At 39.1% G+C, this 19,171-nt stretch overlaps 1 protein-coding gene and 1 long non-coding RNA gene across 13 annotated transcripts in view; one reads left to right on the top strand and one right to left on the bottom strand.

The window, feature by feature from the left end:
- Positions 1-19,171, top strand: part of LOC117221585 (serine/threonine-protein kinase MARK2) — a 135,380-nt gene that overhangs the window by 44,640 nt on the left and 71,569 nt on the right. The window lies entirely within an intron of this gene.
- LOC143259896 (uncharacterized) lies at positions 3,931-8,079 on the bottom strand. The gene is made up of 2 exons (XR_013033939.1): positions 7,548-8,079; positions 3,931-4,849 (listed from the first exon to the last, which is right to left on the bottom strand). It is a non-coding gene; the product is annotated as an uncharacterized LOC143259896 (long non-coding RNA).

Genomic DNA, 19,171 nt, shown 5'->3' with positions numbered 1-19,171 from the left:
AATATAATATTTATATTTATATTATATTATAATATAATAGTTATATTTATATTATATTATAATATAATAGTTATAATATATATATATATCTTTTATTATTATTTTTATCTTTACGGCTTTTTTCGACACATAATCGAAGAAGCGCTATCGCGCTCTTCGGCGCTTTTCGACCCTGTTTTTTCAGAAGCATCTGGTACGCAAACGGTTAAAGAATCGTCGCATTTGCATTCCCGTCGTCTCGCAACGCGAAGCCGCCAAGACAGTAGCTAATTCATAGACAATCGAGGCCGTGGCAAAGTATAATAGCGTTCGCTACTGTCTCCAAAGACCCGCGACGCTGCGAACGACGATATTGTACAACGCATTACCGTTCGACACTGTTAACAGTACATCCAGCAACAAAAAGTAACTCCGTTTATAAATATTGAGAGGTTATCCGATCGTTGATTATCGCATCGCTATCTCATTGGCGAGCTTGTACGCCTAGAACGGCCGCGAAAAAATTTGTCATTACGTCACCGTGACACGATAACGCTCAGATAACTGGCTCATTTCCTGTCGCACACGGCTGTTGTTGCCAACCAATCGGCACGCGCGAGTGCAGTTTTCAGCTGCAATTTAGAGAACCTCCGCACCGTCTACCGATGTATCCCATGCGTTTCCTCGTGTCGTTCCGAGAACACGAGGCTGACGTAACGTGCTATAATAATAATAATTTCGCGAACGAATCTCGGCTGTCCTCGAGCGATGCTGCTGCTGCTGCTGCTGCTGCTGCCGCTGCCATCGCCGCACTCGATTCGATTCTAAATCGATTCTCACGAATCGGCCAGCCGACAATGTTGTCACGAATAGAAACGGAAGTCGATAAGGAAAACGGCGAATCCGTCGTTTCGGCGAACCCGGCCGGGTGGGTGATTATGGCAAACGACGCCGGTGGCTAACGACATAATTGCGCCTGGTAATGGTTTATTCGTGACGTCGGCGACGTCAATGTTTACGCGAGAAATGTTCGAATACAATTTTACTCGTGCTATGTTCGAATACAATTTTACTCGTGCAATGTTCCGAATAAAACTTTAGTCGAGAAATATTTCGAATATATTGTTCGTATATAAATTTTATTTGTAAAATGTTTCGGATAAATTCTACGAATGAAATTGTATTTGAAAAATATTACGGATAAATTGTTCGAATAAAATTTGATTCGAGAAATATTTCGTATAAATTCATCGAATACAATTTGATTTGGAAAATATTTCGGATACATTTGTCGAATGAAATTTAATTCGAGTAATATTTCGAATAAATTCGTCGAATAAAATTTAACTCGAATAATATTTCGAATAAATTGATCGAATAAAATATTATTCGAATAAATTGATCGAATAGAATATTATTCGAATAATATTTCGAATAAATTGATCGAATAAAATATTTTTCGAATAAATTGATCGAATAATATTTCGAATAATATTTCGAATAAATTGATCGAATAAAATATTATTCGAATAAATTGATCGAATAATATTTCGAATAATATTTCGAATAAAATTGAATTCGAGCAACATTTCGCATAAATCCATCGAATAAAATATTATTCGAGTAATATTTCGAATAATGCCTAACGGTACGCTCGCCTCCCCGAGGTTCCTCCGCGGCTCTGTTCCTGCGATTCACGTGGGACACTCGGCCTCCGCCGCGATAATTACTTCCTCCGCGTCGGAACAATGGGTTCCCGGCTCTCGGCTAAAGCGTTTCAACGCGCGGCGGAAAAGCGTTGGTCGCGAACCTGTCTCGCGACCGGAATCCATTCGATCGTTTCACGCGGGACGCACGACGGCGCCGCGTGTTTCCCCTCGGCTCGTTTCTCGGCTGGGTCTTGGAACAATAGCTATCTAATCTGTCGTCTCGACGTTTTTACCGTCTGCCAGTCGCTGCACCAATTCGCCGATTCCGCCTGGCTGCGCCGAAGGCTGGCCTGGGCGATCTCTCGCGATCGTCGAAACCGACGGCACGACCATCGGCGAAATTGTCGTCGTCTTGGTGTTTCGCCTTGGATCGAACAAACTTCTCGGCGAGCTGTCCTTTCACCGAGAGGATTGCGTGGCGGCTGCTGCTGCTGTTGCTGTTGCTGCCGCCTGCAACCGATCGCGACGCGCACCTGTCCGGCTGCGGCTTTAGGCCGCCTCGTTTTCCCGGTGAATCGAGAACCTGACGTATTCTGCGCGGCGAACGCTCGTAAAATGCAAAAATTGCGGTGCGCTACGCAGTAAAGTTGGCTGGCCTGGAATACCGAAAGGCATTCCAGTTTTTACCTGTGGATTGTGGGAAGTCCGTCGATTCTGATCCACGGGTGTCGGAGCTGTGTTGTCTTCGATCAGGATTCTATTGAGTCGCGTTCGGAAAGTTGTTTTGTTCTTTCGCGAGACAATGAAAGACGATTTTTTTTCATGTTACGAGTAAAAGCAAACTTTTCGACATTTTTTTGGTAGCTTCGAAATCTTATTGTTTTACATTTGGAAAAATATTGAATCAAGTGTTTTTTTAACACCTTCATAAAATGAAATTTTTATGAAAATATTATCTCGATATATTATCGATTATATTATATTATATATATCGATTATATTATCATATATATTATTATATATCGTATATCATATATTATTATATATCGATTGTATTATATTATATATATATATATATTATCGATTCGCGGTGACTTCGAAAAACATTTGGACACTAAGTTACACCTCTATATGAGCCGTTTTTGTTTTTAAAGTGGCATAAGTCACTTTACCGTAATGAAAAGTGGTGATTTTTTTAATGTTTATACGAAATTATTTATACTGAGAAAAATATCAGTATCCTGAGATAACAAATACAAGTAAATCTTCTCGAAAGTTAGCATCCATATGTTTAAACGTGTTAAAACGCAAACCCTTAAATATATCGACTTAAAAACACAGTGACTTATGCCACTTTCAAAATAAACGACTCATATGATCCTCTGAGGTATCTCTAAGTACTCCAATAAATTATTTACATGTTCGTTCGTTTAACGAATTAAGTAGATACTATGAAAATGTTAGACGATTTATGATATGTCTATAAACGAGTTACCGGTTAAACCGTCGTAATTTCGTCGAAAAGAATCGTACGACGATAAATCCGGAGTCGTTTTAAAGCTTGAAGCCTCTACTTTCACATCGTTGGTTTTCTTCCAAGATTTTTGTGCATGATGCAGCAACCGGGAAACCGAAACTGTGGAACTCGGAAATGCAGAAATTGAAAGGTCTGCGAAAAACATCGAGAACTTTTTGTTCGAACTGAAACTACCATCGATTTGAAGATTAAAGCTTCCCATTTGCAATCGAATGCTAAAAATTGACGCACGAATCCTTTTAGCCGTTCTATTAACGTCGTTCTCGTCAATGAAGTTGATGATGCAACTTCCACCCGAAAATTCGGCGTGATGGTTAAAAAAAAAAATCGTAGCAAAGGCTTTAATCTTTGAGCCTGGTATAGTTTTATTCGCGAGAAAACCTTGCATTGTCCCTAGCGATTAATCGACATGTAATATTTCTTCAACCCCTTAACGCAGTTTTTTTGAAAAAAAACCGGCCAAAAAAATCAATTCTATATTTATTCTTGATTTTATTCTAATATTTTATTCTTGAATAAATAAGTGTTACAGCTTACAATCCCATGTAAATGATAAATATTAATAAAACGACTTCTTTTCTTTACTTTCACATTATTATTTTCAATTCTCGATTATATTCGAGTGTGAACAATTACAGCAGCATAAAATACAACGCAGCTCAAATTGTCTCGAGCGTGCACAGTTTGGCCTGTTTAGCGCGCTCGAATTAACTCGAGCGTACAAGTTAAGGGGTTACTGTAATAATAATAACAAAATAATAGCAATAATGATAATAATAATAACAGCTTTATTTATCTACGCAATAAACCCTTTGTTACAGTGAGAGAAAATAGTAATAACGATGTAGCAGTCGCACAAGGACGGATAAAATACGAAAACTTAAAACTCAATAAAAAATATAAAAACTCGATAGAAAAAGAAATATATGTATCTCCAGTTTCCATGTTGCAACGAAGCAAACAGCGATCACTTGAGATTGCCGAGTATATGTATATATCCGAAAGGAACTAATTAGCACTATGCCGCCCGGTGGCACCACGCTGGGTGCCATGCAAAAACTATCTGTTGTATTTAACTAAGAATTAAGTACGAAAATTCTTGCATGACTTATCTTAATTTTAGGAATTTATATTACCGCCATCTTCGAAATTTCTTTTTAAAATCTAAAATTTCCAAGCTACTATGCCAGCGTCAAACAAAAGAATCGTATCTAAGATCTGCGGACAGCATAGTGTTAATAATACCGTACGTACACAGCGAAAACCGGAGTAAAGCCAGTAGAGATTTAGCGAAATTTTTCCGCGAACGCGGCCGCGGTGGTAACATAGTCGAGATAGCGAAAGTTGCGACACGCGGCCTTGATAGATCGCGGACTCGTGGCGCGATTTAATCGCGTGATTGGGTTAGTGGAACGAGACAAATTTGTTTGTTGAGTATGCGATCGACGTGTTCGCCTTCCTCCGTTCGCCGGACAGAGTTTGTTTCGCAATCGACGGCCGCTCGCGATCCGCCTCTCGCCAACAGGTGACAACGCGGCTGCTGTTCCGTCGACGGTCGACGGACGATGGTATGGTGTCCCGTGCAATCTGCAACGCGAGCCACGGTTGCGAGAGATCGCCGATTGGAGGAAACGCGACACGCTCGTTTCCGGCGTGACTGTGCCTCCGTCACGTCAACGTTGGCCTGTAACCGAACGGAGATTGCAAATTTTCTGTTGTCTCGCACGATCTCGGATACAATGTACAGCAATGTCTCTCTAATTGACGCCCAGATTGCGCAGAAAAATGGACTATTTGGGAAGAGGAGATACGATTATTCGATAAACCTTGCGGTTTATCGTTATAGTTGTAAATTTCCGCAATTATAAAAACGAGCCGCAAGGCTCGAACAGTCGTATCTCCTCTTCCCAAATTATCCATTTTAGTGGACAATCTGAGCGTCGGTAAGGGAGAAAATGGACAATTTGGGAAGAGGAGATGCGATTATTCGAGTCCTGCGATTTATTTTTATAGTTATAAATTGTCCAGAATTATAAAAACGAGCCGCAAGGCTCGAATAATCGTGTCTCCTCTTCCCAAATTGTCCATTCTTGTGCACAATCTGTGCGTCAGTAAGGGAGACATTACTGTACAATAATGTCTTTCTAATTAACGCCCAGATCGATCAGAAAAATGGACAATTTGGGAAGAGGAGATACGATTATTCGATAAACCTTGCGGTTTATCGTTATAGTTGTAAATTTCCATAATTATAAAAACGAGCCGCAAGGCTCGAACAATCGTATCTCCTCTTCCCAAATTATCCATTTTAGTGGACAATTTGAGCGTCAGTAAGGGAGAAAATGGACAATTTGGGAAGAGGAGATGCGATTATTCGAGCCTTCGATTTATTTTTTTAGTTATAAATTGTCCAGAATTATAAAAACGAGCCGCAAGGCTCGAATAATCGTGTCTCCTCTTCCCAAATTGTCCATTCTTGTGTACAATCTGTGCGTCAGTAAGGGAGACATTACTGTACAATAATGTCTTTCTAATTGACGCCCAGATCGATCAGAAAAATGGACAATTTGGGAAGAGGAGATACGATTATTCGATAAACCTTGCGGTTTATCGTTATAGTTGTAAATTTCCACAATTATAAAAACGAGCCGCAAGGCTCGAACAATCGTATCTCCTCTTCCCAAATTATCCATTTTAGTGGACAATCTCTGAGCGTCGGTAAGGGAGACATTACTGTAGATCTTTCTCAGACTGTTTTTGGTCAGGATGTTCACTCAAATGCATATTCTTTTTAGAGAACAGTCCAACGGGACCGGGACAGAAATTCGTGCAATGACTGGCCGATCCGAAAAACATACGTACGGAATATTTTGCATGTTGCACGTGTTTTGCATATTTATGTTTAGAAACTTGTGCAATGATAAAATGTTGCAATACGATGAAAATATCGGAGAATGTATTTATTGTCAACGATGCGATAAGAGTGCAAAGTACGCTCGAAAATAACAATTAGTCCGATGGATGCGACGTCGTAAGATTTAGAGACGATGCTTTTTATAGAAATGCGAAACCTTTTTTGGTACGTAATGTTAGATTTAGCAGGCATTAACACTGAACCTACCGCGGTCAAAGTGACCGCTTTCTCTTATTTTGCAATTCTGAAAAGTTCCGAGACTCTTTCGCGGGAAACGCTTGAATAAGTTATATCATTGGAGCAAGTCTTATAACAAAAACTTCACAAATTCTAAATGAATTCGATCTTTTCACTTTTGCGAAGCGGTACATGCCAGTTAGTATTACTGCTTGGTAGGTTTAGTGTTAACATTCGATGTTAGATTCAACACTCGATATTACACTTTTTAATATCAGACATAACATTTAATATCGCGCGTATTTACATATTTTCGCGCATATTTTGTATACTTTCGCGCGCATTCACATATTTACCCCGCGTATTTTTACACATTTCGCTGCGTATTTACAGATTTTCGTGCATCGATGGCACACGCATTTTGCATATTTATCGCGTGCAAACGTCCGCGGTCTGGTTATCGTGGGCCACGTACGAGAGAATAAAACATCGAGTTTATTCCGAGAGCAGCGATTATGTACCTTGCCTGGAAATGTGTATCGCGTCAACGTACACTAATGTCTCCCTTACTGACGCTCAGATTGTCCACAAAAATGGACAATTTGGGAAGAGAAGATACGATTATTCGAGCTTTGCAGCTCGTTTTCATAGTCGTAAACAGTTTGTAACTGTAACAAATGAACCGCAAGGATCGAATAATTGTATCTTCTCTACCTAAATTGTCCACTTTTGTAGACGATCTGAGCGTCAATTAGGGAGACATATTACTGTATTCCCGTCTCGTCGTACCCTTCAATTACACGCGCGAAGGTGGAGGAACACTTTCGCGGGACGAGCGTGGTAACTTAATAACGTGCTCGAGCGTATGTTATCTTAGAAAGCAAGGTCCTCCGCCGTTTAACGGAGGTGCAGCGCCGCGAACCTCTCTCTTCTTTTTCTATTGTTTGCACAAACTCGGCGCACCCGTGCCAACGCGACAACTGTTTTTTTCGCGAAAGCAAGCAATTGCGCCGAGGCTTTGTGTCGCCAGATAGAGATAACACGTCGTGCCCACCCCACCTCCCCCGCCCTGGAACACCTGTACACTCTTTTCGTACACCGTCGCATCAGCGCGCCAGAATTAATTCGCTCGAAAAAGCGACGATCGGCCGCGAAGGCGGCAAAAATTGCGTGCATTGCGCGCGAATTAATGAATCGACGATGCCACGCTAATTAATCGGCAACGCCTGCCGGAGAGAAACGCGGCGTGTTTTCGAGGCTGGATAACACAACGTTCGCACGGCCGGCATACCTGCGTACCCGATTATCCATGAAAACCGCGTACTCCGAGCGAAAGCCACTCCCATAATCGCCAAGATAGCAGACCTTGCAGCTTTCGACGGTAAACATCGATGACGTAAAATTGTTGACCGCGGCTCGTGGAACTCGTTTTATCGGCGTTCCTTCGGTAAGAACCGTCCTCCAGGTTCGGTACTACCGCGATCGAGTCCGCCGATTTTCCGCGCGTGGGCGGCCGGTGGCTGCGCGTTCGTTCGCCGATTTTCAAATCGCTCGGCGTCGCCGCGACGCGGTTTCTATAAATATTGATGCGTGCAACCGCGGATCGCTGTTTGTCGCTGCAGATACGGGAGGATAGAGAGAGAGAGAGAGATTGCCTTATCGGGAACGAAGCGGAAAGATTGCTCGGAACGCGCGCGCGGCGCTTCCGAGCGGCGCCGCGGCGCGCAGCGTTTGCCCCGCGATCTTTATTTTTCCGCGTTCGAAGCTCGGCTCGCGCGCCGGGACCGATCGAAAAAGCTTCGCGACGACGACAGAAAGTATTGATCGCCGGCAGGCCGGTTCGCGGCGGCGGCGGCTCTCGAATCCGCTTTAAACGATTCACTTCCGCGACAGGCGTCGGAGGGGGCCCCGTCCATGTTGTCGCGAGCAACGCTCGCATGGACGCCGCGCGATGGGAGCTTGATCAAGGTCGTTTTCATCTGACCGCTTCATCTCCCCCAATAGATGGCTCGTGTATTGAAAACGATTTTAGTGCCGCAACACGGCGCAGCCCGCCGCCGTATTCCGTGTTTACGATCGAGTTAGGCGCGCTTCCAGGGGGAGAATGGTCAATGCACCGCATTATGTTCTCGCCTCGGGAACCACGAAGAACGAACGGATCCTATGATGTACGAGATGAGAATGATTATCACTCGTTAAGATTCGTGGACGCGTTAATCGGACGTCGTCGAGATATATCGTTTCTACAGTTGTATATATTAGCCCTTTTGCACTCGAAGCCATTTAACACGTTCCCTGCCAGACCGTTTTTTGAAGACTTTCCGTTCAAGCCGCGTGGGGCGTATGCGCCCCACGCTTTACATTTGTATTATTTTGTTTCTGGCGTATGCTTTACAATAATTAAAATAGTGCAAAAATCATAATTATCAAGGAAAGGTTGTATAGTTTAACATGCATAACACAGCAAACCAATAAATTTATTTTTCTAGGAATTACTTTAACAAATACCTGGCTGATCATTATTATGCCAAGCGAGTTGCATCCTCACATATAATTTTTTTTATCATGCCTATATTAGTTTAAAATATAACATTTTAGTTAAATTCAAGTTTGTATGCGATTACAAAGGGATGTTACGATGAACTTTGTTAAAACATGGCAAACATAAGTGTGGTTTATCCACACAACTATCGCAGAATGTTACAACTTTTACAGTACTATAGAACTATAAATCAATCCCAGCTTCAGTGAAGCAGTAAGTATTGTGTCAACGACACGCGAATAAATGACTGATCGGAATAAGAGAAATGCAATTAAAACAAGTTACAGTAAAGAAAAATTGGCCATCACGCCGCGTGGGGCGTATACGCCCCACGATTAAATGAGGGCATCAGCAATAGTATTAAGATGTCCATAATTGACTGCATAATGAATTTTTAAAAAATTCTTCATTTTACAATGATAATACCAAATGGCTTGAACGGAAAGTTCAGCGTGGGGCGTATACGCCCCACGCGGCAGGGAACGTGTTAATTCTTAAATGCATGATTTTTTTTGTTTTGAATTTTAAAAAATTGTTTTTTGTAGGAATGTGGTCATAGGTTACGTAAACAATAAATAAAAAGATCTAGGTAATAATATTGAGTATTTATTTTGAAAGAAAGTTGGTATGTAGACTTTTGGCAACAATATGCGTTTATTACTAAAATTATTGTAGACGTGAACAAATGGTCATGTATTTATATTATCTATTGGTATAGGAATTTTCACATTATTTATAAATGAAATGCAGCAAAGCAATCGCGATTTTTGTTGTGACACAAAGCAACCTTGCATTTGATGCGCTCAGTCCGTGAAAATCCTTTGCAACCTGGAGGTTATCATCCAAGACGTTCAAATGTCAGAAAACATATAACTTACTCGCCAAAAGTAATGTCAAGTCTTTTATTTCACACATGGTCTATTGTCTATTGTTCGGAAACGCACATACTCAGGTTTTTGAATAAAATTAAGTGGAACTGGAATGTAGAGAATTGGCAACAATATGCATTTAAGGGTTAAACTTTAAATCTAAATGAACTTTTCTGACTTATAGTATTTCCATTTTATACGACAAAGTCCATTTTCGTATGAAATTGAGTCTTGTGATTCGTACTTTACGTAATTAGGCATATAACAATTTTTTATATCTAAGCTTCGATCATGTAAAACTTATCTTGAAATGTGGTGTAACAATTTTAGTGGTGCGTCAGAGTCACCGCTCGAGTGCAAAGGGATGATATAACGATTAATTGATATAATAATTTTAGTAATATCCAATTTAGTTAATATGCAGCTTGTGTTATACGATACGTAATTTCGCAGCTCAATCACAACTCTTTTTCTTTTCCTGTAAACTTCGGTCTATATTGCAACTGGACAAATGTCTTTGTGGGTTCTTAATAACTAATGAGTTCTTTGTCCGTATAATAAATAAATAAATTTAGTAAATAAATAAATAAATAAATAAATAAACGAATGAATATTGCGTCGCACTATTCAAAGTTAGTAAAAGTAGGTGTTCAATGTTTTTCGATCGTGTTTCGAGCACGAACTCGAAACTATCAGCATTTTGCGCCGCGATACTCGCGTGACAATCGCTGCTGCTGACTGAGATAATTCGCGTTCAATTCAATTCGTCATAATTCGATTCATCCGATTGTGGTCGCGGCGAAACTGAGACTGGATCGTATCGTCGAGTACGAGAAAACATCGATGTCGTTCGCAATATTTTGTTGCTCGATCTCCCTCGAAAACTGCCACGTTCTTTCAACTCCTTTAAATTCATATTTATCGCACGCCTACGTTTAATTGTTGTCGTTGGCCTATTACAAAGAAATTTATCAATAATTTACCAAAAAAAAAAGAAGCGAAAGTTGGACTCCAAGTCCACTTCCACGATCGTTGGAAGTTGGTATTTGCAGACGCGAAACCAAATTAGAAACCAAATTAAAAAACATATTATTTATTTCAACTTACATTATTTCCCATTTAAAAGATGTATTGCGTTTTATAGACATGAACTGGAGTCTATTGGCTTCTACAACAGTTACTTTCTGAACTATTTCTTAACACTATGCCGCCCGGTGGCATCACGCTGGTGCCAAAAAAAAACCAAAAAACTTGTATGCCGATGGTACCACTTTGGTGCCATTTTAAAAAACTGAAATAACATTTGAACTATATATCTTGGGTGTTAAAAGGCAGCAAACTAACTATATCATTGTGCTTATTTAACTAAGAATTAAGTACGAAAATTCTTGCAGACTTATCTTAATTTTAGGAATTTATATTACCGCCATCTTCGAAATTTTTGTTAAAATCTAAAATTTCCAAGCTATTATGCCGGCGTCGAACAAAGGAATCATATCTAAGATCTGCGGACGGCATAGTGTTAAATATTACAGAATTTAGCAATTATTTATAGCATTATTTTTATTATATTATTATTATTTTTATTATATTTATTATAGCATTATTATTATATTAATTCTTATTAGCATTATTTTTAAAAACGATATTATTATTTCGTAATGCTGCCACTTCCTCGCCATTCGAAAGGATTAACACTAAACCTACCACCGCCGGTCAAATCTCCGGTTTATATCTCCGAATTTATATTACCGCCATCTTCGAAATTTTTGTTAAAATCTAAAATTTTCAAGCCATTATGCCGGCGTCAAACAAAGGAATCTTGCCGGAATCAAACAAAGGCAGCAAACTAACTATAGCATTGTGCGTATTTAACTAAGAATTAAGTACGAAAATTCTTGGATGACATATCTGAATTTTAGGAATTTATATTACCGCCATCTTCGAAATTTTTGTTAAAATCTAAAATTTCCAAGCTATTATGCCGGCGTCGAACAAAGGAATCATATCTAAGATCTGCGGACGGCATAGTGTTAAATATTACAGAATTTAGCAACGTAAACATTATTTTTAAAAACGATATTATTATTTCGTAATGCCGCCACTTGCTCGCCATTCGAAAGGATTAACACTAAACCTACCACCGCCGGTCGAATCTCCGGTTTCACATTTTTGATTTCATAATTACCGAGGTCATAAAGTTGCTTCCATTAAAAATTGTTGAATATATCTCTTCACTCAGGCGCACGCTGTCAGAAAAATAGTGAAAAATTTGAAAAAATCCCACCTCGTAATTCTTACGAGGCAACTTTTGTCAGTGACAATTTCGTCGGTTTTAGGCCTCGATAAGTTTACTGTTAGAAATTAGCTCCGTTAAGGAAAGCAACGAACGAAAAGAAACAACGCAGAAGCTCGAGTAGAGCGAACGGATCGACGGAGAAAGCAACAAGGCGAGCGTGAGAAGAAAAAAATAGAGTGCGATATGAATGAGCACGGAGGAAACAAGTAGCACTGAGACGAACGAATCAGATAACGCGTTTCAATGCGAGACGAGCGGACGATAATCCCGGAGGCAAACGCTATAAAAAGTCAATGAAAATAAACGAAGCGTAGAGGAGAAGTTAAGCAGCGTGTTACGCCCGTATCAGAATTAAACGAAACGATGAGAAGCACTGGTCTCGCGAGCCAATGAGTCAAAAGAGCAAGCAAATAGAGTAATGCTCCCACTTTCGTTTTGCCGTGATCGGCCGTCGCGACGGTGACGGGCGTAGGGCCTAGGCCTAGCCATTTCCAACGAAACGAGGAACAGTTGAGCGTTTCCGTCGCGCCGAAGATGCGGAAATTCGACGATCATCGCGTGTCTGGTTCGACGGAAACCGTTTCCGACCCTGCTGCCGGGGTACACTAGCCGACAAAAGTTAAGAAACTTTCTGCATCTGTCGTGAACATTTTTCGGTGAAATTTAATATTTTAATCGAATTTGCAGTCGAATGGCGACTCCGAAGCGCCACCGCAAATTGCTACGTCATTCTTCAACATAATTCTTGCATCGTTAAATTTATCTATTAGGCTGGAAACTATGAAACGTGCGTTGAATGATGTAAATCGCGTTTTGTTTCCATCCGGTTTCGGAGAGAAATAAAATAAAAATGGGATACAAACGCGAAAAAAGTTTTACGAAATGAGTAAGAATATTACCTTTAAAATTTATAAATAAAGATATCGAGCGCACATTACAATGAACACAGTCGCAACTGAACACAGACTAAACAAATATACAGGGAGTCCCGAAAATGTCTCACAATCCGGAAGTGGAAGGTTCCTGGGGTCATTTGAAGCAACTTTTTCCTTTGCGAAAATTTTCTCCAAGGCTTCGTTTACGAGTTATTAACGAAAAACACTGACCAATAAGAGGCGAGCTCGGCTGGCACGCGGCGGCCCAGTCAACGAGTGCGCGGAGCCCAGTTCCGCTCATTGGCTCGACCGTCTCGCGCCAAATGATCTCGCATCTGATTGGTCACTGTTTTTCGTTAATAACTCGTAAACGAAGCCGCGGATTGCATTTTCGCTAAGGAAAAAGTTGCTTCAAATGACCTCAGGAATCTCCTACTTTCTGATTGAGACCTGTATTTAATAAATCATTTCAAGTGCAAATGTTGCAGGAGCAAATAAGCTCAATATTTTATGCGCGCAATAGGAAAATAATTAATCGAAAGTAGAAATGCTATAGATCACAAAGTACATACTTTCCTGGTTTTGGAAATAACTTCGAATACAAAGAGTTAATAAACATACGCCTTGTTCAATTAAGAGTACACATTAGAGTGAAGCATGTAACACTGTGCTTACATAGCAAAATTGCTTCGCCTAGTGCACATGAAAAATAAGAAAAATACAAAAAATAAAAAATTAAGAAATCATAAAAAAATAAAATAAATATTTTCGCGATACAAATCATTGTCGTATGTGCAACATGTTTTAACTTCTGCCGGTGAGCATATATAGAACCGTCTGCGCGGGCAACGATAAATTATGCGAGCTTGGAATCGCGAGCTCGTGATCTGCGAATAAAAGAAATCGATAGGACTTCGTTATCTTGTCGCGATCGTCGCGCAACTTTACGGGAAATGCTCCGCGAACACGCAGGCGCCCGCTGATATTTTAATTTCGAAAGACGACGGCGCTGACACGGCAGCTGGGAAACGAACTCTTACACGTTGTTGTTCGATCGCGTATGTTAACGCAAAATAACGGTTTTCTATGTTGACCCCAAGTTCAAACTCCGGTGAACCGCCCGGACGCGGTTCCAGACGTATTTCTAGACGCGTGCGACGATCGCGTTTACACCGACTCAACAACGGTCGACGATGCTTTCGTTTACCCGCAAGCCATTATTTTATCTCGTCCCGAACATCCATCAGACACCGGACTATTTTAAAACGTAGAGAGAATCGTACCGTGTTGTACGGCAACAATAACAGTTTATGGGGGAACAACACCCTTAACGCTTAAGAAAAATCGATATTTTTATTCTCTTAAAGTTTCTAGTTTGTGGAATGTTATTAATAGACCGCGGATTTCTTTCTTTTGGATAAACAAATACTAAGTAAATAATAATACGTAGAAAATATTAAATAAAAAGAAATAATAGTAAGTAAAAAATAGTAAGTAGAAAATATGTACTAAGTAAAAAATAAAAAATAAATGATAGCAAATAAATAATAATAATATGCAGAAAATAATAAGTAAAAAATAGTTAATAGAAAATACTAACTAAAAAATAAAAAATAAATGATAGCAAATAAAAAATAATAATACGCAGAAAATAATAATTAAAAAATAGTAAGTAAAAAGTACTAACTAAAAAATAAAAAATAAATGATAGCAAATAAAAAATAATAATATGCAGAAAATAATAAGTAAAAAATAGTTAGTAGAAAATACTAACTAAAAAATAAAAAATAAATGATAGCAAATAGAAAATAATAATATGCAGAAAATAATAAGTGAAGAATAATAAGTAGAAAATACTGAGTAAAAAATAAAAGATAATAATACGCAGAAAATAATAAGTAAAAAATAACAAGTAGAAAACGATAAATAAAAAATAATACTAAATAGAAAAACAATAAATAAATCCTTCTTTCTCGTTAAATAATGCACCTTTAACAGACGCGTCGCGGCGGTTGTCTACCACGGGATATGTAACTCGTTGTTGGCAGTGAACGCGTTAATTTGGGTCAACGACGTTCTTGCACCCAATGTCTCGATTCTACCCAACATGAGCAATCGGAAAGCGACGAGAAGCGAAAGAGAAACGTATTAGAATAAATGAAGAGTCGGTGAATTAGAAACGTTGGTCACAGAAAGGGAGCCCCCTCGTTCGTCCGACAACTCGCCCCGCTCGACAGGGAGCTTAGAAATCGCGGGGCTAAGGGACTATTTATTTTCTCCGCGCGTACTCCGTGCGCTCTACTTAGCAACGATGCGACCAGCTCGGGAATAGCCTGAAAAGCGGCAGGCGTGGCTTTCGCGTCGCGTGAAACGGATGGGACGGGACGGATCGTCTTTGCACGATCGGCAAGCTCGTTAAGTCAGTCGCAAACGATTCGGATGGGATCTGCCGGTGGAGATCGTTCGAATGTCAATTTCACCTGGGACGATCGAACGGTGGGAACAGCTCGCGAGATTCGTTTCCAACTGGCGGTCGCGCTGTAAATTAGTCCAGTGGTCGGTTTATCGATTTTGATTTTTCAAGATATTTTTGTTTGTTGTTTTTTTTTCTCTTTCGAACTGACAACCCGAAGCCTTGAAATCCAAAGCGTTGGGTTCGTCGGACACATTTCTGATAAAATGTAGCTTTATGAGGTCTAATTCAGCAAATTATTATTTATTTTATTATTTTATTATTTTATTATTTTATTATTTTATTATTTTATTATTTATTATTTATTATTCTATTCTTTTATTCTTTTATTATTTTATTTCATTATGGTATAAGCGTCTCACGAGGCACATGTAAATGGTATTATAAATGGGACCAATTCAGTAAATTATTATTTATTTTATTATTTATTATTTTATTGTTTTATTATTTTATTATTTTTTCATTATGATATAAGTGTCTCACGAGGCACATGTAAATGGTATTATAAATGGGACCAATTCAGTAAATTATTATTTATTTTATTATTTATTATTTTGTTTTATTATTTTATTTCATTATGGTATAAGCGTCTCACGAGGCACATGTAAATGGTATTATAAATGGGATCAATTCAGTAAAGTATTATTCATTTTATTATGTATTATTTTATTATTTTATTTCATTATGGTATATAAGCGTCTCACAAGGCACACGTAAATGGTATAAAGTACAATGGCACCTTTGACGAGACCTTATACCAAGACGTATAAAAGCGATCGATTTCGGGCTTATTTCGCACGAAAGCTTACGCAATTCTAAACAGAAACACGTAAATTTCAAGCGCGACCACCCGCGACCTTCAATACCACGTGAGTTTTCATGAGTAGGTGACTGAGTCATTTTAATTTCCGCGTGCATTATTTGAACGAATCATAGGTCTGCAGTCATTGGGCCGCGGAATTTTAATGCAAAATATATAAATCGTCCGCATCGATAGCAAGAAATAGAAACCGAGTAGCATCTTCACTTATCTTCGATCATCTTAATAGATTAAAAATAATACATAGACGTTTTAAACTGCTTTGAATATCTACACTATTCGAGAATTGCAACTGGATTACCGATACAATCGCGATAACGAAAGATCTATGTTAAAAAGAAAGGATACAAATCGCCTTTTAGGCTGCTACGTATCGTCCATCGAAGCCGTCATTTTGAATTTCAAATTTGTGGCTTCGGATTCGTAATCGGTGGAAACCTTAAATTACACGATTCGAGGAAAGTTCGACGAACTCCCGACTTTTGGGGGAAAATGACCGATCTCGGAACCGCCGTGCGACGGAGCCCTCGAAATTCTGCATCGTCGGGCAAGAAGAGAATGCAGTCGCAGGCACGCCCCGGTTCGGGGCCGAAAGCAAAAGCGACGACGGTGCATCGCGAGGCGCATGCAAATATTTTCGCGCGTGATTCGGCTCTAATTTAAACGCCCGGAGTCCAGCTTTCGCCGGCTCTTCGGGGAATTGTTTTTTCTCGCGAAGCGCTTTATCGTTGACTCTACAAGATACGCGGAACGTTTGTTTGGGCTTGTCGCCGTGAAGTTCGCTGGAAAAGTTTTGAACGCGTCGCGGCGCTGTTTGGAGATGTTTTAGACCGCGTGACTTCGTCAACCGAGACTTTCGCCTCTGGTTTCTTATGACGATAACTTTCGCTTTATCTGCACGGACGCGAAAGCGTCGAAGGACAACGCCTTGTAGCTTCGAAAATCCGAGGAACGTCTTTGTTCACCGTGTATACGCAGAACGACCTAGGTTTGCCGAAATCATTTCCGTCCAGTTGTTTATCATGTGTTTAACCAGTTAGCTGTGTTTTTATTCTCGTCGCGGAGAAGCGGCAGCATTTTGCGTCACGACGACACAATATATACTCGTCGTGCGTGAAAAATAGCGATCACTGGCTGTTTAAATTGTAATTTCAGCGAAAACAAAAACATGTTCTGCAATTTCAAGATATTTAGAATATTTTTAGGCCAATCATATACACGAAGGTGTTTACATTACTATGAAAATAAGATTAGAAAAGAATCACGATATCGGTGTTCAACGTGTGTGGCCATTATGTATCGTTCCTTGCTTTGTTGAGCAATTTGAAGCAGAAATTCTATAGTTTGAAGCAGCAATTCTATACTTCAAAGCAGCAATTTGAAGCAGCAGTTCTATTCTTTAAAGCAGCAATTTGAAGCAGTAATTCTATACTTTAAAGCAGCAATTCTATACTTTAAAGCAGCAATTTGAAGCAGCAATTCTATACTTTAAAGCAGCAATTTGAAGCAGCAATTCTATACTTTAAAGCAGCAATTTGAAGCAGCAATTCTATACTTCAAAGCAGCAATTTGAGGCAGCAATTCTATACTTTAAAGCAGCAATTTGAAGCAGCAATTCTATACTTTAAAGCAGCAATTTGAGGCAGCAATTCTATACTTTAAAGCAGAAATTTGAGGCAGCAATTCTATACTTTAAAGCAGAAATTTGAAGCAGCAATTCTATACTTTAAAGCAGCAATTTGAAGCAGCAATTCTATATTTTAAAGCAGCAATTTGAAGCAACAATTCTATACTTTATAGCAGCAGTTTGGAGCAGAAATTCTATACTTTAAAGCAGCAATTCTATACTTTAAAGCAGCAATTCTATACTTCAAAGCAGCAATTTGAAGCAGTAATTCTGTACTTTAAAGCAGCAATTCTATACTCTAAAGCAGCAATTTGAATTTTTAACTTTTTACAAGTATTTGATTTTTCCTGCGTTTTTCGTTTATTATGTTTGTAGTATATATTAATGTTAAGTGAATAAGTAAATATTAGTATAACAAAATTGTCAATCTTATAAAATGAAACCGTCTTTTCGATCCAATATTTTAACAACGTCACTTACTCTGTGTTCGACGAGTATAATCATCGTCGCTTAATTCTTGCTACACATATAGGTGCGCGCTCTGTAAAGGAGGCGCCACAGCTAACTGGTTAAGAAGCACTAAAGGCAGCTGCTTTATATGTACTCCCTTCGCATCGAATTGATCGCCCGATTTATAAATTTGCATCGAATTAAGCAGATTAAAATTTTTATTTTAATTATATAAAATAAAAGTTACATAAATTCTTATTATACTCGTATAACCGTGTCGTACTTAATAAATTATGCTTGCGCCTTGAAATTAACGTCGGAACAAGTATAAAATATTATTTTTTTAAATGGGATCGTTCGAAATCATTTCGATACGAACAATTTATGCGAACAGGATAATCGTTTCGATACAGAACGCGTATTAATTGTATTGGAATTTCATTTTAATTGTATTGTAATTTCATCTTACACTGTTCAACTTTCGATCGATACTTTTAAATAATTATGGAAAGCGTAGAATACGTTTCTCTTTACGAGACGTCTGCGTCAACTAACGCGATTCGACTCGACAAAAAACAATACGACGGTCGGAGAAGACAAAATACGTCGTCGCATGCCTTCACGATTCAATCGTATCAGGTGGAAAAGAAAAAAAACTACAGTAATGTCTCTCTAATTGACGCGCAGATTGATCACAAAAATGGACAATTTGGGAAGAGGAGATACGACTATTGGAGCCTTGCGGTTTATAGTTATAAATTGTCCACAATTATAAAAATGAGCCGCAAGGCTCGAATAATCGTATCTCCTCTTCCCAAATTATCCATTTTAGTGGACAATCTGAGCGTCGGTAAGGGAGACATTGCTGTATTTGCCAGATTGATATTTCTGTTCAACCTGTCTATCGAAATTCAACAAATTGCAGCAATAATATTGCAAATAACACATATTCAATAAATA

Source organism: Megalopta genalis, chromosome 7 (assembly GCF_051020955.1).
Source record: "Megalopta genalis isolate 19385.01 chromosome 7, iyMegGena1_principal, whole genome shotgun sequence".
Classification (NCBI taxonomy): Eukaryota; Metazoa; Arthropoda; class Insecta; order Hymenoptera; family Halictidae; genus Megalopta; species Megalopta genalis.
Note: the sequence above shows the minus strand (reverse complement) of the source record. Positions and strands in the feature narration are given on the sequence as shown.